The sequence below is a fragment of the Girardinichthys multiradiatus genome, chromosome 20, assembly GCF_021462225.1.
Source record: "Girardinichthys multiradiatus isolate DD_20200921_A chromosome 20, DD_fGirMul_XY1, whole genome shotgun sequence".
NCBI lineage: Eukaryota > Metazoa > Chordata > Actinopteri > Cyprinodontiformes > Goodeidae > Girardinichthys > Girardinichthys multiradiatus.
This window is the reverse complement of record NC_061812.1, coordinates 43,607,556-43,633,168: the sequence shown is the minus strand read 5'-3', so window position 1 is coordinate 43,633,168 and position 25,613 is coordinate 43,607,556.

The window sequence follows — 25,613 nt, the reverse complement described above, 5'->3', positions numbered from 1 at the left end:
AGCCAGCCTTTATGGTCAGCAGAGGCTGGCTGAGTGTCCAAGCGATGGTTCCAGTTCTAGTCTGTAGTCTGTTGTGGACCTCTTGCTCAGAACTTCTTCATGGTTTGTATCTGCTGGTCATAAAGGGAAGATCATCAGTTTGCTTGGCGTCTCTGATAATTAACTCTGAGGTCAGGTGGTGGTAAAACCAAATGAGCACGGTGCATGATCAACAAGCTGGTTCCTGCTTTGGGGGTAGTCAGCAGTTTTCACATAGAGACAGAGAGAGTCCCACTTGTTGCAACCAGGACAAGTATAACCAGGTTTTTCCCAAAGCTCCAGGCTTACAAATTGGAAACCTTGGCTAACATCTCAGAGGTCTTATATCCATCCTAAAGTTCTTTAACCTGCTGGTTCAAGTTTCCTGGAGCCAGTTGAAACAAAGGAGAACATTTTTCATGTTTCTGTCAGCCCAATTCAGTCCAGTTTCTTTCCCATTAACTAAATGACTTAAGAGAAGGATAGTATGGTAAGAAGCAAAGTAGCGCTGATTCAACATATATCTATACTATGTGGCAGGGTTGTCAACTTTAGCTTGTCCTCTATTTTGCACTCTCTCACTCCACCCAGAATACATCTCAGTCCACATGAGGAACAGGCCTGCACTTAAAACACTTTTCCCGCACCTTTATTAAACATTGTATGAAACCACAGTCGTACTTGGACCATTCTCTCTGTGATTCCTCTGCAGATGCCTGCAGCTTTTGGTGGTGCTGCCTCAGTGCTACACAGAGATTCAGTTGGTCAGGATGCTCAGGATGATGAAGCTGGGGCATTTGGTTAGGACATTTTGATTCCTGGTTACCTTCCTCACTCTGTAAAACTGATGGTCCTCTCTCCTTCAACAATGCAAACTGGAATTCTGGAAAGACACATTTAGAAAATGGATAATGCTTGCAACGAAAGCTATATGTAAATAACCCGCCAAGTTTGGTCGACTCATTTTTTAACAGGAAGATAGACGATAAAAACCATGGAGGCCATTTATAGCATCACAGACCATCAAGGAAGAGAGAGTGGTCTAGCCCTGATTTTCCTCTGCTGTGAGAAATCTTTATTAGTTAACGTTTTATTGCCAACATAATACGAAATGTTGAAAAGTTAAAGTCTGTATTTTAATCTTGAGATTTGATTGGAGGTGATAGATCTGTTTGCAGCCTCACTGTCATCTGATCTCTGCAAGCAGAAACAGGTGAAGCATCTGTAGGCAGGCAAGTGTTTGTTTCTCTTTATCATATCTCAGTTCTCAGTGAGCAACACTAATGTGCACTAATCTTTGAAGCACGGAAATCAATAAGGCGCCCACCCACCCACTTACCCACACAACATTGAACTCCGCGGTTAACTCGGGAGAATCCAGCTTTCACACATCTGTAGCATGTTAGGATCACTTGTGGATTCAAAAGTGTGTCAACAGACCATGTGCACGCACACCTCCCCCCACCCGGGGATTTACATCAGGACACACTGCTTGTTCTGTTATGAATCTTATCAGAAGACAACATGACCTTCTTCAAGTGTCCGCAAATATGAGATAATATGTCCCTTTCCCTGTGGGGATGACTACAAATGCTCTCATTTGTTTTAGTCAGTCCTACAGGAAGACAACCTTTTCTCATGTGAAAAGTGAGCAGCTAACACCGCAGCCATGAAACTACCAAAATCACAGCAGCAAAGCGACTTGTACAAACAGAGTCATTAAGCTGATGAACAAGGAGCAAATCTCTCTGTCAACAAACCTATCCTAACTTCCATTCAGGGAATGTCGCTGCCTCCTCAGTGTATGACAGGCAGCTTAGCCAGGCATGACCAGAGGTGCGTGGAAACAGCTGGCCTGGCTTCACCCTGTCCATAGGTAACACTCTCAACCTGGAGAGCACACAAGTGTGAGAGCTCACGTGTCGTTTGCTCTGGTAGAGTGCGCCTGGACCCCCTCCCGTTCAAACATATCTCCACCGAGCTGTGCTTGTTCCATGCCAATCCAAACTGTTTATTTAATACGGGGAGAGCTTCATGCATGACTGTAAAGAAAAACAGCCAGTGTGGACAGGTCTTTCTTTAATCTGCTACTGTCTCAGTGTTACACTGAAGCTCCTGTTGAAAGACTTTTACACTCATTCATACCTGTCTCCTTGACCTGATTTGTTGCAGCTCTATCTGCTTCTCTGAGATATCCCATTCAGTTCTCCTACTGAATGGAGAACATGAGGACAAGAATTTGAATATCTTGAAGAGTTTAACAATATTCCATTTTTTTTAGTTGTACCTGTAATTCTGTAGGGGGACAGAACAAAAATGAGGAAGAAGGCAAATCTCACAAACACACAGCCTGATAGAGGAAAAGAGAATGTGACAGAAAGCATCATGGCAATCTAGCTGAGAACAGATCTTGGAGAGAGCCCGTTTGGAGAAAAAGAGGACTTCTAGTTATCCCCCAAACTCCAGAATCTTTTTTAGAGTTTTACAAGAAAGGTGTAATATGGTGATGCTAGTCTGTTCTAGCCTTATACTTGGCTGGGAGTTTGCCCTTCTCTTAAGGTTTTAAATTAAAAGTAAAATTATATGTCTGCTTCCCAGTTCCCAGATTGCTGGAGGTCCATTTCCCCCGCATTTTGGAAACTATCTGCTTGGGGTGAAATATAGTAATTAACACCAAATGGAAAATCCCAACTGTTTCCCAGCCTGCAGGTAGAGCGTTTGTAACTCGGATGTGATGTCATTCCCAGCTCCGAGTTATGATACACCAGACAGATTAAAAGCAGCAATAGCTTCTTGTTGTTGCCAAATTAAGGAGGTTGCTTCATAGTCTTTCCCTCAACTTGTACTGATCATCTGTAGTTCAGAATCTAGAGTGCTTAAACTGATCAAACCTGAACTGGATACGTCTAACCAGAAATGCTTTAAATGCAGTTTTAGAGATTCCTAAAACCTAAAATCTATTAGTGAAAACACAAATATGGGGATTCCTTAAAATGTTACAAAAATTCACTTGGCTCTCATGAACTCAGTACGATGTATGGTTTTATCCATGGATGTATGGTTATGCAGACTGAATGGAGATTCTCTTTGTCAATCCAATTAACTGACTTTGTGTTTTGGTAACAAATTTAAACGTTGAACTAAAGCTTTAAATTACCTACTTAGGTGCTTGCACACTGAGCACACAGCACAAGCAAGGCAGTTCATCCATTGTTTTTCATTTCTTGGTTTAACATCACATTTTTTATTCTTCAAAGAAAACTGGCAGCCAGAATGAAATCCAACAATGAGTGTGATATGCAGAAATGTGCTGTGGAAAACCTTTCAGCTGGATTTGAAATGGATCAGATATCTGAGCCTCCAGGAAACCAGATTTGTAAGATTTTATTCCTAGCATGTGGTCACGCTCTGGTGATTACATCTGAGCTGTATGAGCGTCTGCGTTTAACACTTACTCCCAGAGCAGAGAAACACAGGCATGGTGGAGGGCTTCAGGTGTTTCAGCTGCATGGACGAGCGCAACACGCATCGCTCGCCCTGCATCCATTTACACCACGTAAATGCTCACTTCAATTGACAAGGACATGCTATAACCTTCCTACATGACAAAGCAGTTGGCTGTGAAGAGCCGGGTCTTACACAGGTAGTTGACTCTTAATGGTGCGATTCTTCTCAAGGCAGACCTGTTCACAATGTTATGACTGCAACGTGTTCATGCTGTGTGGGGCCATTATGAGAGCTACACACTTATCTTCCTCTTTGACCTACCAAGAGATAAGATATAAGCATTTGTGTTATACGAAGCATTGTGTAAATAGTTTATGATTGCCCATATTGAATCAGTAGCAGCAGTCATGGGCCGAATGCCACGTTTTCTTGTTTTGGTTCTTTACATAAAAGCAGCAATGAAAATCTTATCTCAAACAAAGACACAACGGTCTCAAAGGTTGCAGAGATGCAGGACGTAGATGTAAAGGTTTAGTTAACATCAGAACATTTGGTCTTCATTCGAAGTGACCTGAGGGTATACATACAATGATCTGGAAAAATGAAGCTCAAACATTTATCTGCTGTTCAAGCTTTGAATCATCACCACAGCACTTTGTCATGGCATGGAAAAATGTGATCTGTATCCACCATGCTAACCACCACTATAATTATACTATCAGCAGTCAATCATCTGTCCCTGACTGTGGTTCCTAATTATCACTTAAAAGTCAGGTAATTTAGGGGAATTTCTGAGGGGGGTTAAATAAATTAGATACCACTGTCACCTTTGCTCCACCACACTGCAGAACCAGAGCCAGGGCTGCAAGAGCTGAGTGCATGTCAAGAAATTGGATTTGCTTGACTTGATGATTTGATTTTGAAATATAGACTTAAGCAAAGTAAAAACATTATGTTAACATGTAATCTTAGAACCACAGTGATGGTAATATGAAGGAATGCTTGCAGGGCGTGAAAGTCTTGTGGTCTCTATTAAATCATACAGGGAGGTTAATAGAACTTCAGATGGTAAACACATGAAACTGTTTGTCTTTAACCAAACTTAGCCATGAATGAAAGAGTAAGTAAAAAAACTAATAAACAATTATACTTTGACTTGTAGAAATGTCTGTAAGTATAGTAGTTTTTTTTACAACTGTGGAGAATTCTCTGTAGTTTATGGGGATTTGTTTGTATAAAACTTTCAAGCTGAGGTCTGGATTTTGGCTGCAAAACAAGCCCAAATCATCAGCTCTCCAACACTGTGCTTGACCACTGGCATACATTTTTTGTGGTGAAATGTCAATTTTTCTTCTGTTTTTCCAGATAAGGTGCTATGAGCACCTCAACTGCAAACTTTCCAATACAAACTTCTCCGAGATCATTGCTGATCTCTTAACTTCTTGGCATTGTGTCAACAAGCATCTGAATGCTCCAATGCATTAAACTGTCAATGCTTCTTCTTTTTCAGAGGCACAAACAATGATCATCACTTAATCAATGCATTAAATCACAACCAACTGCGATTTATTCTCTAAATTCCTATGCAGGAAAAAAATAAGAGGTTCAGTTCTTGTAAAAATAAAGAAAACAAGGTCAAACATGTTTATCTAAGGCTATTATTCAAACTATTGCAGGATGTGGGAAGGACCACATTTTTTGAATTTTGTTTTGCTTTTTTAAAAATTTCCATACCATTCATAGTGTTGGTCTGACTTTTACGCTCATCATAGACATGGATGTCATTTTAGAGACAGAATCAGCTTTTTTGCGAAGTTTGGACAGACCAACAAGGTATTTGATTCCTGTACACTTGTACATATACACACAATTGACTTTACAATGGAATATAACGTGAGCTCAGTCTAAGTATGCATGGTGTTCTGGAACTCTGACTGTCAAGTGTTCACAGAAACAGCCTGGAGGGAAGAAACTGTCTCTAGCGGCTGATTTTAGCAGACAGCGCAAACCTGAAGGTAAAAGCCTTTTAATTTGGGGGTTTTATGATCCATTTGTTGTGTTTTTGGAGTGGATGTCATAGTTGTGTCGTTTTCCGGCTCTGGTGCAGGCAACAATTACAAACACACACACACACACGTTTCACAGTTTTGAATGGTTTATTGAGAAAACACAAGTGGAAGACTTCAGGTTTTCTGGATTGGGTCAGGATGAACACTGGAAGGAGAAGGTGACTGTTAACTGGAGGTATGTTATTGATGAAGGTGGTGAATGATAAGGGGTTGGAGGTGTCGTTTAATGTTTGTGGATGAAGGTGGAAGTCCAGGGAGGGTGAGTAACTCTCAGGTTTGGGGTGTCTGAGAGGCTTGCACTGGCTGAGCACCTGTTTGTCTTTCTCCAGAGTGAGACTGGTGGGAGCGCCACTGCAGGCTGAGGGTGGACAGGCAGGTGAGCGATGGGTTGCTGAGCCACAGCGTAGCTAGGCGGTTGGAGAATGGAGAAGCAGCGAGGAGACTAAGAGCAGAGAAGAAGCTGAAGAAAGATCTTCGAGGAAGTCCTCGAGACGGAGGAGTACCAGCCACCGAGGTAGGAACCCAATGCTGGTTGCTGGATCTGGAAGCAAGGAGGCAAAGGTAAGATGAGTGACAGAGTCTCTCATGAAAGAGTCAGCAAGACCTGGCCTCATTACTGCACTATGTGAGCAGAAAATATGCCGTCGCTCTCAGACATTCCTGCTCTTCTTAAGCACCTCCTGATGATCCTGATGAGGTACAGCTGCTGGGCCTGCCAGTTGCACCCTGCTGGAGAAGAGTGAGAAGACAGAGAAGCACCACACAAAACCAGTGCACAGCTTAGGGGGTGTAACAGTGGAATGATTATGCAGCATGCAATATCATTGCTCAATGCATCAAAACCGGTCCAACACCAGTTCTGATGTGTGTTTCAGATTAATGTTGGAACACCCCATCTTGGAAAACCTGTCTTTAAGTGCATTAATGAGTTTGGATGTAGTCCTCTGGTTTTATTATTCCACCCACTTTATGTAATGCACCAGGACCACTGGCCTTTAGCTTGATGCTACCACCATCATGCCTGAAAGTTGGCACTGTTCCCAGGTTTGAAAACTTTACCCTGACTTCATCAACATGACCATGACCAAGTGTTAGAAGCCATCCTGAATGGCCTTCTCAGAGCCCTGACCTGAAACCTGCTGGGAATTGATGGACTATATTTAATGGCAGGGTCGCTCCCAGGAAACCAACCAGTTTAAATGAGCTCTAACATTCTTGATAAGAGTGGTCAAAAATCAAGTTAGAATTATGTCAGGACCTTGTTGATGGCTAAAAAAATCGTGTGGTTTCACAAAAACCCTGCAGAGGGACATTAAACCAGATGTGGGTGGGGTGATTCTTGCATAAATGGCATCCAATCAAAATCATCTAAATTCTGGGGCCTGATAAAATGCAGTGCAGTCCTGCGCAAAGCACAAAAAATAGTGTTCCTATTCCCAGCAGCAGGTATGGGGCACTAACCCCCCACTGACTGCACATGCATAAAAATAATCTACAGTAGAACTTGTTCAAGGCTCAGCTGACAGAAGTTCTATTCTTTATCAGGTGGACCTGATACCTTGTGCACCCCCCACCCCACCACATTCTACTGCCGCCCTGGGCATTTGCCTAAATAGCCCATATCAAAAACCACCGCAAGAGTCAGCATGTATAAGTTTGACCTTATGTGGATTAGAGCAAAATTTGCATTACACTTAATCCTCTTATAACGCTCTTATAATGTTTTGAAATTCATGCTCTGAATGGCACTGGTCAGCCAGAAAAAGCAGAGCTGAATATTCATGAGGGTCTGATGGGAATTGAGTAACTACAAGCCACCATACAATCACACAAGTACTACATTGATTTGTCCTGCTGCCTGCTTCATTAATGACATTTGTTGTATTTACATGGTTGCTTAACTCAAGTGTAACGCATTATCAGCAGCTTCTTATTAAATCAATTGCATTGTTGCACTCTTGTCTAAATATCCCCCAACAGACAGCAAAGGGCAAACTTTCACCCAGGGCAGGGAAATCAGGTGCATTAACAAGTCAATCAGAAATTCATGTGTGTATAATTTCACAGTGACCTTTGTTAATGATGCCACTCAAACCCCGCAGGTGGTGTTTCTCAAATAAACTCCCAGGGGAGCTGCGTGCATCGCTGAAGCTGCACGCTCCTGCCGACTGGTAGAGGAGGAAAGAAGAAAACACACTCCATTAAAGTGAGGAGGAAAAACGTAAAAATAAAAGGGAGAGAACTGTCCAAATCACTTCACATCAAACTCAGCAGGTGTATGTTTGCTTCGTTTTTTTATCACCCCCACGCGACCCCTGCAGCATCAAAATACAAATGGTGTGGCACCAAATTCCTGCGTAGTATGGAGGCATGTTTTCATTTAAGAGTGCTGATCTTTGCATGCTTGTTTTCTTTCCCCTCCCGGCAGCTAGAAGAGAGAGCTGAATAGTGGGGGAGGGGTGGAAGTACTTGCCCATTCACAGGCTGGCTTTCTCCTCCTGCAGAGAGAGAGGAGAGTGAGAGCGTGTGCCCAGGCTCTTCCATTCACAGTTGCTTAAATTCACTCTTGCGCTTCCGCCGTGATGGATAGCTCTTGAGATTTTTTTCCCCCTCTTTGGAAATCACTGTTATATTGTGTCTACTCATCCCAGAGTAGTTTTTGAGCAGTTATAAGGAGGGGGGGTTGCAATGTCCTTGAAAAGCTATTTATCCTGTTTCATCCATAGCCAACTCCTACTTGCTCGCTCTTACAGCCATTTCCAACCATCTCCTTTATTCATCTCCTAAAGTCCTATTACTTCATCTTCATTTTCCTCTGCTTTCATCACCTGCTGACTCACCCCTCACCTGTCCCACTACCCCTACCACCCAAACCTCCCCCATCAGCTCTTGTGTCTACTTTATTATTCCCTTTCTCACAAGCTGCTTATTGCATCCAGTACTGTAAGAATCAAATGTGAAGGCTGGCCCTGTTCTCGTTGCCTAAATCTCCCCATAACTGAGCCCAAGGATGTCTGAAATTGAGTGTGAAGACTGCATCAAGGTCAGCTACTCCACCCTATAGGGTCATGATGGATGTCTTGTCTGATTGCTTAATTTGGTGGCCTTATGTAAGGAGGTGAGGGGTAAGTATAGCTGAGGCCACTTTTACTGCTTGTTGCTTTATCAAGGAAAAGAGGTGGTCATTCCTACAGGGACTTGCAAAAGTATTCATACCCCTTGAACTTTTACCCCTTTTTGTCGCGCTAAGACCACACATCAGTAGATTATATTGTGGTGTTTTGTGATAGAGCCAAACATTAGATGGCAAAGAAAGAGAATGTGTAGGGTCAGCACATCCATATCAAGTCCAGTGCCAAAGTTATCTCCAACTAGAACTGATTTTGCCAAAATTTCCCAATTTCCCCAAATAAACTACAAAAACTTAGAAGAAATTGTACAGTAACTAAGCTCTTCTTCCTGGTGTTTTGATGTTTTACCCACAGCTTTTCTTAAGAAAGCTTTGCCTGTCATAATGTGTGATTTAACACAAATAATAAACACATCCATTTTGTCAGGTGTTTTCACCCAGGTCCTAAAAACAGTGATTATCAAACTATTGAAAACTATTGAAAAAAAGCAACTTGAACCAGCTGTTAATGCAGAACTACAGGCCTATCTCAAAACTCCCCTTTATTGGTAAGATTATTGAAAAAGCTGTGTTTCAACAGTTAAACACTTTCCTAACAATGACCAGCCACTTCGATGTCTTCCAGTCAGGCTTCCGTGCTCACCACAGTACAGAGATTGCTCTTGTCAAGGTGTTCAATGACGTCCGTATAAATGCAGACTGTGGAAGAACCGCAGTGCTGGTATTATTGGACCTTAGTGCAGCATTCAACACTGTTGATCACTCCATTTTATTAGTGTGCCTGGAAAACTGGGTCAGCCTTTCTGGAACAGCACTCGATTGGTTTAAATCCTACTTGAAGGACAGGTACTTTTTTGTGTCAGTAGGTAACTTTATATCAGAGACCACAAAAATCACGTGGCACTCCCCAAGGGTCTATCTTAGGGCCCCTCCTATTCAATATTTACATACTCCCCCTAACTCAGATAATAATAAACAACAACATAAGTTATCATAACTATGCAGATGACACATAGCTATACATTACGATGTCACCAGGTGACTATGAACCTATTCAAATGCTGGGTAAATGCTTAGAAGAAATCAATGCAAGGTGCCAAAACTTTCTTCAGCTGAATCAAAACAAAACTGAAGTAATAATTTTTAACCCTAAGTTGTTTTAAATCAAGAATAAAAATGTATTTGTTTAGAGTGGCCTCTGACTGTGGTATCTAAACATTATTAGTTAAGTTTTCAGTCCAACTTTCATTTCAGTTTCAGTTTCTGGAAAAATGAGTGTCGGAGTTCTGGGAGTTTTCTGTTCACCTGCTTTACTTGCTACTAACCCCATCCAACCTCTAGATGGCACCAGACGCACGGTAGGAGGCTGAGTTCTCCATCAGCCTCATCAGGAGAGGAGCTTAAGAACCCAACGCTGCCAACACTCCGGTACCTGAGTGTTAACCTACAGGGGTAACTATAGCTGGCCAAGACAAATTTCTTTGTGATTTTTTCTGAGTACTTACCTTTTCGTGTCCTCCTCAGGTTACCTCCAGTTCCGAGCTTCGGTATCCAGTCTGTTTGTGCAGAAAACCCACACTCTCTCTTTGCAAGAGAACTTCATGGATTATCTTCTCAGTTGGCTGCATTCGGGTTTCAAGGCTCCTCAGGCTTCCTGTGAACTAACCTGGCTCACCCACCACCGTGCTCTCCTCCAAGATTATCCACCTGGTGCCACCTCTACCTCAAGTGCAAGTAAGACAGGATTACCTGGACCATTCACTTACCCGACATGCTCCCGGAGTTTCCATCCACCCCTTTAGAATTAATAATCTCAGGCAATCATCATGAACTGATATCCTTCTTTGTGTTTCCTGTTTCTCAGAACCCCCTAGAGTTAGGTTTTTCCTGGCTCCAGAAACACAATCCAGTCCTTAATTGATCAAACTGTCAAATACAGGGGTTGGACAATGAAACTGAAACACCTGGTTTTAGACCACAATAATTTATTAGTATGGTGTAGGGCCTCCTTTTGCGGCCAATACAGTGTCAATTCGTCTTGGGGATGACATATACAAGTCCTGCACAGTGGTCAGAGGGATTTTAAGCCATTCTTCTTGCAGGATAGTGGCCAGGTCACTACGTGATACTGGTGGAGGAAAACGTTTCCTGACTCGCTCCTCCAAAACACCCCAAAGTGGCTCAATAATATTTAGATCTGGTGACTGTGCAGGCCATGGGAGATGTTGAACTTCACTTTCATGTTCATCCAACCAATCTTTCACCAGTCTTGCTGCGTGTATTGGTGCATTGTCATCCTGATACACGGCACTGCCTTCCAGATACAATGTTTGAACCATTGGATGCACATGGTCCTCAAGAATGGTTCGGTAGTCCTTGGCAGTGACGTGCCCATCTAGCACAAGTATTGGGCCAAGGGAATGCCATGATATGGCAGCCCAAACCTTCACTGATCCACCCCCATGCTTCATTCTGGGCATGCAACAGTCTGGGTGGTACGCTTCTTTGGGGCTTCTCCACACCGTAACTCTCCCGAATGTAGGGAAAACAGTAAAGGTGGACTCATCAGAGAACAATACATGTTTCACATTGTCCACAGCCCAAGATTTGCGCTCCTTGCACCATTGAAACCGGCGTTTGGCATTGGCATGAGTGACCAAAGGGTTGGCTATAGCATCCCGGCCGTGTATATTGACCCTGTGGAGCTCCCAATGGACAGTTCTGGTGGAAACAGGAGAGTTGAGGTGCACATTTAATTCTGCCGTGATTTGGGCAGCCGTGGTTTTATGTTTTTTGGATACAATCCGGGTTAGCACCCGAACATCCCTTTCAGACATCTACCTCTTGCGTCCACAGTTAATCTTGTTGGGTGTGGTTCGTCCTTCTTGGTGGTATGCTGACATTACCCTGGATATCATGGCTCTTTATACATCACAAAGACTTGCTGTCTTGGTCACAGATGTGCCAGCAAGACGTGCACCAACAATTTGTCCTCTTTTGAACTCTGGTATGTCACCCATAATGTTGTGTGCATTTCAATATTTTGAGCAAAACTGTGCTCTTACCCTGCTAATTGAACCTTCACACTCTGGTCTTACTAGTGCAATGTGCAATCAATGAAGACTGGCTACCAGGCTGGTCCAATTTAGCCATGAAACCTCGCACACTAAAATGACAGGTGTTTCAGTTTCATTGTCCAACCCCTGTAAGTTCCTGGTCCACTAACTGCCTCTTATCCTGTCTACATTCAGCCGTTCTGCCTAAACATCCATGCATTGATTACAGGGGACTCAATCTTATCACAGTAAACTACAAATATCCTTTTCCACTCATCTCTTCCGCATTCGAACCTGTACAAGATGCAACCATATTCTCCAGACTTAACCTCCGAAATGCTTACCATCTCGTCCGAATCCGTCAGGGGGACGAATAGAAAACAGCTTTTAAGACCCCCTTGGGACATTTTGAGTATCTTGTTATGCCTTTCGGCCTCTGTAATGCCCCGGCCGTATTTCAGGGCCTAGTGAATGATGTCCTGAGGGACTTCATCGATTGTTTCGTCTTTGTGTATCTAGATGACATCCTCATTTACTCAAAGAACCTCTCAGAGCATCAACAACATGTCCGCCTGGTCTTTCAACGCCTCCTAGAGAACCGTTTATATGTAAAAGCTGAAAATTGTGACTTTCACTAGACCTCTGTTACCTTCCTTGGATTCATCCTAGAGGGTGGGCAGGTTCGTTCAGATAAAGGCTGTACTCGAATGGCCCACTCCTGACCAGAACCTAGCCTACCTTCAAGCAGCCAAACGCATTAACCCTCGCCAGTCTCGTTGGTCCCTTTTCTTTTCCCGTTTTAACCTCTCGATCTCATACAGACTTGGTTCCAAGAATATCAAGCCCGACGCCCTCTCTCGACAGTTCTCCCCAGACGACTCTGACAAGGAACCTGCTCCCATCCTACCACCAAGTTGTGTTGTTGGAGCCCTCATGTAGGATGTGGAGAGCTTGGTTTCCTGGGCCCTCAGGAATTAACCAGATCCCGGAACTGGACACCCAACTCTGACTTACGTCCCATCAACTGTCCGGTCCCGCCTCATCCACTGGTTCCATTCATCCAAGTACTCGGCCCATCCTGGCTCTAGTTGTACCATCGCCCTGATCTCCAGAAGGTTTTGGTGGCCGTCCCTTCATAGAGACGTCAAAGAGTATGTACAAGCCTGTGCTATCTGTGCTAGAAACAAGTCCTCTAACCAACCACCCACAGAACTATTGCAACCCCTTTGTATTCCTAAGCGACCCTGGTCACATATAGTCCTCGACTTCGTCACCGGACTTCCCACTTCAAAAGGTATGACCCCCACACTCACTATTATCGACCGTTTGTCTAAGACCTGTCAACTTATCCCCCTCAGAAAACTACCCTCTGCCCTTCAGACAGCTCAACTTCTGGTAAAACACGTTTTCAAACTCCATGGAATACCTCTGGAGATCCTCTCAGACTGCGGACGTCAGTTTACAGTTAAGGTTTGGAAACAATTCTGTTCAGAATTGGGAGCTAAGTTGTCTCTAACCTCAGGATATCACCCACAGTCTAATTGCCAAACGGAGCGAATGAATCAAGAACTGGAATCCACCCTCCGTTGTTTAACTTCAACCAACCACACAGAGTGGAGCCAATTTCTGCCTTGGGTCGAGTACACTCATAATTCCCACACTTCTGCCGCCACTGGTTTCTTCCCTTTCAAAGCTTTTCTGGGCTACCAAATACCATTGTTTTCCGCTGACGAAAAAGAGATCTCTGTCACTTCAGTACGTCATCACATCCGTAGATGCAAACATATTTGGACAGCCACCTCACAAGCCCTTCAACGCACTGCAGAGCAAAACAAAAGGTTCGCAGACAGGAAAGGGGTTCCAGCTCCCCAATACCAACCTGGTCAGAAGGTTTGGCTCTCGTCACGTGACATCCCATTAAAATCGATGTCCAAGAAACTTGCCCCCAGGTTCATTGGCCCGTATGAGATTGAGGCGGTTATCAGTCCTTCAGCTGTCCGCTTAAAGCTTCCTTCGAGTCTCCGCATTCACCCAACGTTCCAGATCAAACCCGTCATCACAAATCCACTTGGTGGCACCTCTACCTCAAATGCAAGTAAGACAGGATTACCTGGACCATTCACTTACCCGACATGCTCCCATGTCTCAACAACTTTGCATTTAATGGAAATGTTTTGCCATTCTTTACAGCTAAATAGTTTAAGCTTTTATGACATAGGTTTGAGTTTTTGCATTTCACATGTGTGAGTGTTTTGGATACACACATGGTTGTTTATCCGTTCATTTCTTGGCGTTGAGTTTTTTTAGTTACCCCTATTCAATGTCCTGTTCTCCTTCCGTAATACCTGTAATTTCACCTGTTTTAATTATATATTCTCACCACCATACTCCAAACAACTGAAACTATGACACAAACTCAGTCAAACTGGATGGAACGAGTCTGTGAACAGAAACTTTCAGGTCCTGCCATAGATTCTCAATTGGATTTATGCCTAGACTTTAACTGAGCCATACTAGCATCCATCACATTGTAGTTCTGTTTGTATGTCTACAGTCATTATCCTGCTGGAAGGCGAACCTTCATCCCAGTCTCAGTTTATTTGCAGCCTCTAACACAGGGGTGAGCGACCTTTATAATCCAAAATGCCTTTTTTGCCCTCGTTCCAGTGACGTAAACTTAGCTTAGAGTCGCAAAAGCTATGTGGTCCCGCAAAAACAACACACATTTTAAGAAATATCAACTAAAATATATTTTTTTTTATTAAAGAACTACCATAATATTTCTTTCCTAGTATTAGGAATGAAAAGATAATCTACTTTTACAACAAGAAAATAAATAAAATTTCTTTAGTGGAACATATTTATAAAAGAAGATGGAAAAAAGGAACATATTCTGCAACCTAATGACCAGTGGCAGTTTTTGCAACAATGGTTCTTTGGTTTTGGGCCTTCTGCAACTACACAACCAATCAAAGAACTATGGGGTGGGATAAAATCTATTGCAGTCACACACAAAGCCTATAAAGTAGTCTTCCAATTTTCAACAGCATGCATGAGACACAAACTCTTCTGTGGCGGCGCATGCATAAAAGCAATAGAAAACGTGTCCAAGGGGCAAATGACAAATAAAATTGTCTTTTTCATCTGGTGTATGTACCTGTATTTACCTTCACCCATTCTCCCATCAACTCTAGGTCCATGCATAGCCAGTGCCACTTTTCATGGTCTGATGGTGTGTGCAGGATGATGTGCAATGTTAGTTTTCTGACCTACACACAAAGCATTTTGCAAACGCAAAGTTACATTTTCATCTCATCTGACCTAAGCACTATCTTTCACATATTTGCTGTCTCCCCTACACAATAAAAATATGACTTTTTATTTGACTGATGTTAGAAAACAACAAAGTGCTATAAATCAGCAGAAGCAAAAGTTAAAAGACAGAAGAAGAGACAAGAGGGGAAAACTGTATCGTCAAAATAATGTGCAATTCTCATTCGAGATGATTGAAAAAAAACATATTGATTACAAGATTGATGACCCACTATCTGTCAATAGACTAATCTACCAAAGTGACGGCACCACCCAATGAATTGTGTGTAGCCAAACAGCTGGATTCGCTCACAGAAAACCATGGCCTTAGTCAAAGCTAAAAGCCATTCCAAGTGTCTGTGATTTATAAACCCCGAAATCTGGTGTTTGTGCCCACATATGGGAAATAATACAGGCTGTGGTTTGACATGCAGTGCTCAACTCATTCACACAGATGTGATGCAAGGGAGAAATTACTTATCCTCTCATATAAGCAGGAGGAGGACTGAAACATGTCTAAGGGCCATTTTGCTTGCAGCATGGAGCTGAGAACTGGTGACCCAGGATGAACCTTTTATTTAATTTCAATTGTTATGGCTTTTTTGTGACTTTTATTTTGTAAATTAGATTTCATTTGATCATTTCACTGGCTTTAATGAGTTTTGTATTAGTGAGTAATCTAGAAACTGGGTAATTTCTGTGTCTTGTTATGTCAGTAGTTTATTATGCATAGATATTTCTTCCAGAGTAAGAAATCACCTGAGCAAAGTTTAAAAAGTTAACAATATTTTCATTAATTGTGTGTTAAGGTACTTTGCACCTGCCTAACAGCTCCAGACGTTTGCTAAGGATACTGTAGTTCAACAAAGCTTCAGTAGGAGTCCCAAACTTCAACGACTTTCTTCCTTTGTGTGTTTGGACAGCAAATAAGAATGCTGTGGAAAGTCTGGGTTGCAGTTTTATTTCAGGCTTAGGTTCCAGCACCCTGGGGACACTGATCGAGATTAAATGGGTACAAATAATGGATGGATCTGATTAGGCAGCTGCACTGTACAGAGACCAAAAGTTGTGGAAAACACAGCTGACTGGATTATTGACAGCTCTACCAGTGGATCTCACAGTGTGGTCAGCAACGCAGGAATCAGGACCTTCACCTTCACTCTTCACCCTGTCCATCTGAAACTTCCGGTACTTTTCAGAGTTTTGTTACCTGCTGTTATGATTTGGGGTTGTTTGGTTTCTGGTTTTTTCTTATATGTTCTCACAGTTTTTGAATCATGCTTCTGTTTGTTGTTTTCCTGGTCATGCTTTAATTTTGTCGTCTTGTTCATGTTTTGTCAAGTTTGTTTTTGGATCTGGTTATGCTTTCGTTTCATGTTTTTCTAGTTATGTTTCTATTAATTTGTATTTTTGAATTCCTGTTTTGCTCAGTCACGTTTGTTCTCTCCTGTCAATTAAGTTTATTCGGTACACCTGCACCTAGTTAATCTATCTTGCTTCACCTGGTTCACTTTCCATATATACACACACCTGTTCTGTTTATTCCTCATGGAAACATTCTCAAATCATGTCTTGTTTACAGATCATGACCTCCTGCTCATTGCCTCCTGTGTTATGATTTGTGGGTGTTTTTGGGTTTTTGTTGGTCTTATTCACAGTTCAAGTTTTGAATCATGTTTCTGTTTATTTTTCTGGTTATGTTTTAGTCTTGTTCATGTTGTGTCAAGTTTGGTTTTTGGTTCTGGTCATGCTTTTGTTTTTGTTTGTTTGTATTCAAGAGTCTCTGTTTTTGCTCCAGCCACGTTTTGTTCTGTCTGTTAATTAACGTTATCCGGTTCACCTGCACCTAGTTAATCTGTCTTCTTGTTTCACCTGGTCACACTCCATATATACACACCTGTTCTGTTTATTCCTCACGGAAATATTCTCAAATCATGTCTTGTTTACAGATCATGCTCATGTCTTGCGTTTTGGACCATGCCATGCCTGTCTTAGCCAGCCTGTTTCTGTTTTGTTCCTGCCTCATCTGTGAGTGAATCTTTGTTGATTAAATCTTTTTTTTACTTACCATTATGCTGCCTGCTTGTCTGCATTCTGGGGTCCTATTTCGTAAGCCATAACACCTGCAGGAAAAAACAATTTTTTCAGTTTTCACTGCCAGTCAGCAGACTAGTTGTAAAACAGCAGGCAGACAACAGGAAACTGTTGCCTTCGTTCTCTGATGTTTTGCCACAGGTGGTTGCAGAAGTCTGTTTGGCCAGTGCCATCAGGACAAAAAGAGCCTGAACAAACTGATTAAAAAGGTTTGTGCAGTACTAATGAATATTCCTCTATTGCTAATTGTGCAAAGCAGAAGGTTGCACAAGTTACACAGCACGATGAACTGATGAATAATTTATTCTTTACAAAATGACTTTAACATTAGTATTTGTAATTTTTACTGCAACAGTATCAATTTTCTCTAGGATTAATAACGTTTATTTCAGTTAAAACCTTTCAGAACACATCTATCCTCTTGTATTTTGTATTCACATTAAGTCTCTTATATTTGACATCTTTAAAATTTTTTTTGAAATTCCAAAGAAGCCTGCTGTATGACTCTGTCCTTATAATACATGAATGTGTGAAAATATGAGACATCGAATACAGAGAAAAGAAAAACATTAGAAAACTCCGTTGTTCTACTGCATATCAGCTCGATGGTGGCTGCATCATGCTCCGGGGATGCTTTTCTCCAGCAGGGACAGGGATGCTGGTCTGAGTTGATGGGGAAGATGGATAGAACTAAATACTGGGCAATCCTGGAAGAAAACCTGTAAGAGGAGATCAACCTTCCAGCAGGACAACAACCCTCAACATACAGCCAGAGCTATAATGGAATAGTTTATATTAAGGCATATTCATGCATTCATTATAGTGTTCTAGTCAAAGTCCAGACACAAATCTACTTGACAACATGTGGCAAGTCTTAAAGTTTGCTATTCACAGACACTGACCATCCAATCTTTTCTTTTGCAAAGAAGAATGGGCAGAATCCAGCAATTAACATAAAACCATCTAAAATCAAAGACTCTATGATGTGTTGTTATAGTTTTTGTCAACATGGTCAACATTTAAGCCAGTCAGCTGTTGGCTCACAGGAGCACCAGGTGTTTCCTTTCACTCTGTGTGGCCGTGCTGGTGGGGAGTAACTGAGACGCCTGGTTGTAAAACTGCAGCCACCCCACTCTCATGAGATTCTGGCTGTCTGCAGCTGCATGAAGTCAGCACTGAGTAGTGTCCAGAAATCTTCATACACTTTGCTTTGGCTGACGAGGATTTCATAGATGCAAGTTTGGATGATCTTGCATGAGCCTAAAATCATTTTTGTAATTCCTCAGTTGCATACAGGCTTATTAACCACTGATTCAGTATGAGTTTAAAGGCAGGAATCATTGGTTAAATAAAATAAACACAAATCAAGTCTTGGGTAAAACCTTAAAGGCTGCATCTCTGTGATTCCACATAAGACTATAGCAGCTCTCATGTGCAAACCTTTCAAACTGAGGTGGTGGGCTGTCAGATTTTTAATCAACAGGCAGGTAATTGACAAGCGAGGCGTGACTGTCTGGGTCCTGATTCGGTGTTATGTTTGAGAGTTAACAAAGCATGAGATTGGGTCGTGCCTATAGACGTTGCACATTCTCAGCTTGCACGCCTTTTGTTCTGGGGCTTTTTGTGGAGTCTGCCCCGGATTCATTGAAACTCCCCACTGCTGAGTGAGCTGAAGGAGCTGCTTCTCTGTAGACACACGCACAGATACACACACACATACTGGCATGCACAAAGGCTGAAGCTCTGCCAGCATTTTGTGGGATAATCTACCTTCCTGAAGGTTTGCTAAAGCACCCCTCCCATCTTCTCCTCCTCTCACTGCTGCTTATCAGCCCGCTGTAAGGAGCATTTGCTTTCCTGCCAACTTCTGGGAGCCGTGAGCTGCCTCACCAAACAGGAACACGCATGAAAACATTCCACAGCCGAAGGAAACGGCGTCCTCAAATGTCCCCCGACCCTCCCTCATCTGCCTATTTTTCCCCACAGTGTCCCCCAAGACTGGTCCACACTTCTCGTACTGCTCCTTCTGGAGTTTCACCACAGCACAATATAAAGACACACAAATGCACAGAAGATAGGGTGCAGCCACAGATGGGACATAGAGATAAAGATGGCTGTGAGTCTGCATGCATGAGAAGGATGGAGATGAACAGAAACACTATGAAGAAGAGGCTGTCCATGACTTTAATACTCCGTGAACCATTCTACATTTTGTAACATTACAATCCATTCATCCATTCATTGTATATACCGGCTTGTCCGTTCCGGGTTACGAGTGTCCTGGTGCCTATCTCCAGGGGTCAATGGACGAGAGGTGGGTTTCACCCAGGACAGGTCAACAGCCAATGACAGGGCAATACAGACACACAGGGCAAACAACAATGCACGCACACTCATACCTAAGGGTAATTTCATAACCAATAACCTACCAGTCATGTCGTGGGACTCTGTGAGGAAGCTGGAGTACTCCAAGAGAACCTATTGCATACATGGAGAGAACCACATTACAATCTCAAACTTTAAAAAATATAAATATAATTCATATTGTTGGTATTGTATCAGATAGACCAAAACAAGGTAGTGCATGACTGTGAAAGTCACTGTCACTGAGTCACTGACTTGCAGCAATCATTCTTCCTGAACAAACATGTTGTGACAGTGAACAGTCCATTGTTTTGAGTCATTGGTCTAAATTAATCTGAAGAGAATATTTGCCCAGGTCCCCTGCTTTGATACAAGTGGAAACAATTTCCCTACAGAAGTCCCCACCTAGTAAATTGTCTACAACCGAGGTTGTCGACAGCACTGTTGACAGTACAACATGGTGGTGGCAGCATCATGCTGTGTGGATGTTTTTCCTTTAGCTCAAACAGGAAAGCTGTTCTGGTTTAATGGCTGGTAGGGGCCCTAAAAAGATGAGACGGTTCCCCTTCCAGCATGACCTTAAATATACAGCCAGAGCTACATTAGAATGGTTTAGATGAAAGGATATTCACTTCTTAAGGGGTCCAGTCAAAGTATGGACCGGAATCTAACTGATAATCTGTGACTAATTTGAAAACTGCCATTCATACACAGTCTCTGTCCAATCTCAGCTTTTATTGTTTTGCAAGGGAGAATGGAGAAAAATGTAAATGTGCAAAGTCTGTAGAGACATACATTACATGCCATGAAACTGTAACTGCAGCTGAAGGTGCATCAACTCACCACACTTTTAAGACTTTTATTTTAAGCATCCTTTTCCTGCCACTTTACAGTTACACACTAGATTGTGTTGGTCTATCACATGAAAATCCAACAAAATACAAGAAAGTTTGTGTTTGCAACCTAATAAAATGTGGATGCTTCTTGCAGAAAAGTCAAAATCTGCAATTATCACGCAGGATCTGCTCTCCCATCAGAATCTGTTCTGTAAAGCAGAAGTGGAATGCTTCCCTCAAGCGAGCCTGTTCACCCCTCTTGTCTTTAAGTTGTTGGAGAGCTTGTTCTAACTGTATGATTTCACATGGAGAACTGAACAGTTCAAAGCTAGCATGGCAGTGAAGAGGAGCGTCGAGCTGTTTGAGGGTCTGTTTGAAGAGTACATTTGTTTAACGTCACACAAGCGCTCTTTGAAACCAAACAGCAGGTGTCGTTAAATGCAGAAAGTGGGGAGAAAAAAGCAAGCAGTGCTGCTGCTAATTATATGGATGCAGTGACTTCCAAAGACAGCAGACAGAGGCCGGCTCACATGGACATTATCTGCAGGAGAAAGGTCAAGTAGATCTAATTGTGGAAACGTAATGGTGCTCAAAAAAACCCAACAGGATTCTGGACACTGTCACGATAAAGCCAACAGCTGATTCCTGGTGACAAAGGTGTCATTACTGTGAAAAGAAACAAACCTAACAAGTCAATAAACACTTGGTTTCATGTCAGCATGCAAGCTCCACACAAGGCTTTCAGCTGCCTTTAGATCTCTGTGGTTTTCTCTCCTGGCATGCAGGAATGGGCTGGAAAATGTGTCAGTGAGTTCTGTGAAAGGTGTTTAATCACAACTCGCTTTCTTCCAAAGAGATGAAGATAGGGAAAGATGTCTTCACTCAGCTTCTGCATTTTTAGTGCACTAATCTCCCACTCATTCATCTTATCGCTTCAGTTTCCGGATGATTTTAGGAAGCGGATGGAAAAGGACCAGGCTGAGATTGGGAGAAGCTGATTGCTCCTCTGCATTCCTGGGTTCGCTAGTGTTCACCAGACTACAATGGGCTGCAGCATCTTTCTGGGCTCCCACATAAATGATTCAGCAGCATATTGAAATTACACAGCGTGCTCCTCTGTTTAAATTGCAGAGGAGTCTCAGCTGCTCGCTGCTCAAGTACTTGAGACAAGAGGGCTTTTAGAAAGTGGAACAGATTCTTTGCTTTATTGAATTTAATTGCCAGACAGTTTGCTGCTTGAGCTGTAAGTATTGTCCTTGTACAAAGTTTTGTCTTGCATAAAATGTGCCCAGCTGCTAGTTTAACCTTTCTGTGACCACTCCACAAATCAGAATGTAGTTAGACTGAAACTAACTTTTCAGATCAGGAAATTTAAAATTCTGTATCAGGATTTGGCAAACTGGCATTACATCGCTCGAGCTTTTAAAAATTTCGATTCTGCAGAGGTGTGCAGAAGGTTTTTTTTTTAACTCTTTTTTTGTTGTTGTTACGTTTAATATCAGAACTCATCATCTGCAATAACTGAACTTGGTACACCATACGTTATTGCCCTTGAACTTATGACAACAAACTTCATTTTATTACAAATAAAAATCTGTGTATCATTCATATGTATTCAGCCATCTACTCAGAAACTCCTAAATAAAATCTTGTGCATTTGTAATGTAAAGTATAATTTTATGTCAGTTTAAATCCAGCTGGTCTGTGAAAGGCTCAGAGGTTTGTTAGAGATCATCAGGACCTCAAAAGCACCAGGAAGACCAAGAAAACAAGTCAGGGGTAAAGTTGTAGAAAGTTTGAAAGCAGGTTTAGTTATAAAACAAAACCTCAAACTTTGAACATCTCCTAGAGCAAATGGCCATTCATCTAAACAGGCATGCAGGGCAAGGAGTGCAGTAAACAGAGAAGCCGCCAAGAGACCCCATGGTAACTCTGGAGAAGCCGCAGAGATCCACAGCTCAGAGTGGGGGAATCTGTGAACTATTACTTGTGCACTCCACACGTCTGAGCTTTAGGAAATAGGAAAAATAAATTAATTGTTGAAAGAAATAAGTAAGATGTCCCATTGCACTTTGTCACAAGCCATGTAGTGGCCACAAGGAACTCTGGTCAGAAGAGACCAAAATTAAACTTTGGGTCTGACAAGCAAAACTATATATGTGGGGGAAAACTAACACAGATCACTCTGAACACACCATCCCAATGGTAAAACACAGTGGTGGTGACATCATGCTGTGGGAATGCTTTTCTTTAGCAGGAAAAAGGGAAGATGGATGGAGTTAAATGTCACAGTTCTTAGGTTGTTGTGACTTTTTTCCTTCCATCTCAGTTCCGTGTCGCTCCTCAGCTGTGTCTGCTCGGTTTTCCTATTGGCTCCTGCCTCACACCTGTCATTACTTCATCAACTTACCTGCTTGAAAGGCCTGAAGAGATGTTTATTCATCACTACGTTATCAGCAAGCGCGGTAATTCTCTTCTCTAGCTCTACATGTCTTTAGTATTCATGTTACTTACCTACATGTCTCCTCATCTTCTTAGAAACCCATCCAAGTCTAATCGCATGTCTACTCTGAAGACTCCTCATTGGAGACCATTACTCCAAAGACCAAGAACCCTAAACCCCACAAGTGTCCTCCTCCAAAATCTTACATTTGGTCATCATCAGCCACGCTTTGTGGTTCAGGAATGTCCACCTGCTGCAAAAACCCCAGAGCATCAGCAATCCTCCAGGCAACCAAACTTAAATATCCAAGTAAGCCTATTAAAATATATCTACGCACTACCAAATATATCAGACTCACCTTTTCCTCACCTCCTGCTCATTGCCTCCTGAGAAGCTGCTCCCTGGAAACTATGATCCTGAAACAATATCACAAAATTTCTGGTATTTCACAATAATGGCCCAGTCAAAGTAAATCCAGCTGAGAATCTGAGATTGAGCTATTTTGCAAAGAGGAATGGGACATTTTTCAGTCACCTGATGTGTAAAGCTGGTAGAGACATTCTCTGAAAGAGTTGCAGTTTTATTTCTAGTGAATGGTGATTCTACAAAGTTTTGACTCAGAGGAAACAATGTATTATTTTACTTCTTAATTTACACTACTTTTTATTGTTCTATTATATAAAATCCCATTGAAATACATTGAGGTTGACAAAATGTGAAAAAAAGTGTAAAGGCTACCAATACTTTTGCAAAGCACTTTAAGTGTTGAGTTAGTTAACCCTGAGAACAGAACATCTGAGATTCTTTTTAAAAATGCAAATATGAACAAAGTTATAAATGTGTTGTTTTCACTCTGCCTTCTATAGAAACTTGGAGCTGTACCAGATACATTTGTTGTGAGATCTTTCACAAACCCCTTAAATTTAAGCATCTAGACTGTTTTAGGTTTTCGTAAAACAGTTGTGAAACATTAGGTCAGGAAAGTGAAAGTGAGGTTAATAAAAGGTGAACGGCAACCACAGGTTTGGGTCGGTGTGTAGACTCTGCTTTCTGCGCAGTGACACTCTCAGAGAGAAGTGTTTGTTGACTGGTTGAAAACCCCAAGAACACCCCCTTTGGTTATGCCGTTCAAACATATGCCTCAGGCCTGAGCTGGGTTGAGATGAGAACAGTCAAGGTGATATGTGTGTGCAGGCAAACGAGTGAAAACTTAAGGCAATATATTGTGATTCCTGGGGACACTTAGCTTCATCTGTCTTATAATGCTGGAATGATGATTGTTTGATCGACACTTAGGCTGCAGCAGAGACCCAACTCTGCACATTAGACAAATTTTACACCTTCGTGCTTTGAAGCAGTACTACCTCAATCTTTGTTGGCCAGACACTCTGTAGCAGCTCTCTGGAGGTATTGGAATTCAGGCCTGCCAAGCACTTTGAACAAAGACTCTGTTTGAGACAAGTGATGCAGTCAGGTTGAGGGGGAGCTGAATTGTAGATAAACCAACACCCTGACAGAGTCTGGCAGCTTCTTGAAGCCCTGGAGGAATTAAATTTTGCTGTTTCCCACCAGCATGAATGGGAATCCAGTCATCCTCCTTTGCATCACAAAAAAAGTCTCTAAAGTTCTTTCGGCGCAGGCCATGAGCACCTTGTTTCTCCATGTTGCTTGCATCACACCTCTCATGAATAATGAATGAGGACTAACTGTTTGCCTTGTAAAATGTAAGCGCCGTGCTCAGGGGTGCAGTCAGTGAGGGAGGAATGTATCTGCACTTCTTTCACCTTTGGACCAGCTGTTCGCAATACATGTTTCTAAATGCCTCCTTTATTATGCCTCAATGTTACGTCTGTGAATTAAACAGTCTGCTGAGATATTTTGGTCTTTCTTTAAAAAAACAGAACATATGTAGCTGCAAGGGCTTTTTCGGTGAATACAAATTAACTCCGCTTGGTATTTAATGTAGCTTGCAAGTTAAAAACCAAAAAAGAGCACGTAAGCTCATTATAGAAGCAGTGAGGCGAGGTATTATGTTGTTTTGAGTGAATTGTGGTTATCAGTAGGCTACCGTGATGAAGCTCACTTAGAGCAGCTTGCAATGAGGTGAGCAAAAGGTAAATCTCTGGGTGGAGGGCAAATGGATGTGAGTGAGGGGGCTATATTCCCACTGAACAGGAAAAATCAAGGGATTCGCTCAGCAACCTGGAGTCGTGGAGAGCAGCTAATGAGCCTTCATGATTCACGCTCAGTCTCCCCCCACAGGGAGCCTGGTCCTGGGCAGAGCGGAAGCTCAAGAGAGGTGAAGTGTTTGGGCCAACACATTCCATGACGCAGCCTGTCAAAGCCCAGAGGGTGAAGGCAGAGGGGCGAGAAGGGCTATGCATGCTTAACTGAAGTCTTATGCATATTGCTGAATAAAACTGTCTTTCTATAAGCAAACAGAGAACAATGAGTCCATTAGGCTATTCAGAGAAGTTAACGGTGTCCTATGAAGGAAAATGGTTCTATTGGAGGAAAATGAAGCTGCACTGCAGCAGTTCCTTGTTAAAGTATTCATATCCTTTGAATCTTTTTACATTTTCTCACAGTACATCCACAAACCTTAATGTATTGTATTGGGGTTTTATGTAATAGATCAACACAAGGTTGTGTGTAACTGTGAAGTGGAAAGAGAAGAAAACATCATTTTGAATGTTTTTAAAATAAAATCTGAAAGCATGTCATTCTTTCAGGCTATGTCATCTTTGAAGACTGACATTTCTGCATATTCTTCTTTGCAAAATAGCTAAAGCTCAGACAAACTGGATGGAAAGCATCAGTAAAGGGCACATTTCAGTTCTTGCT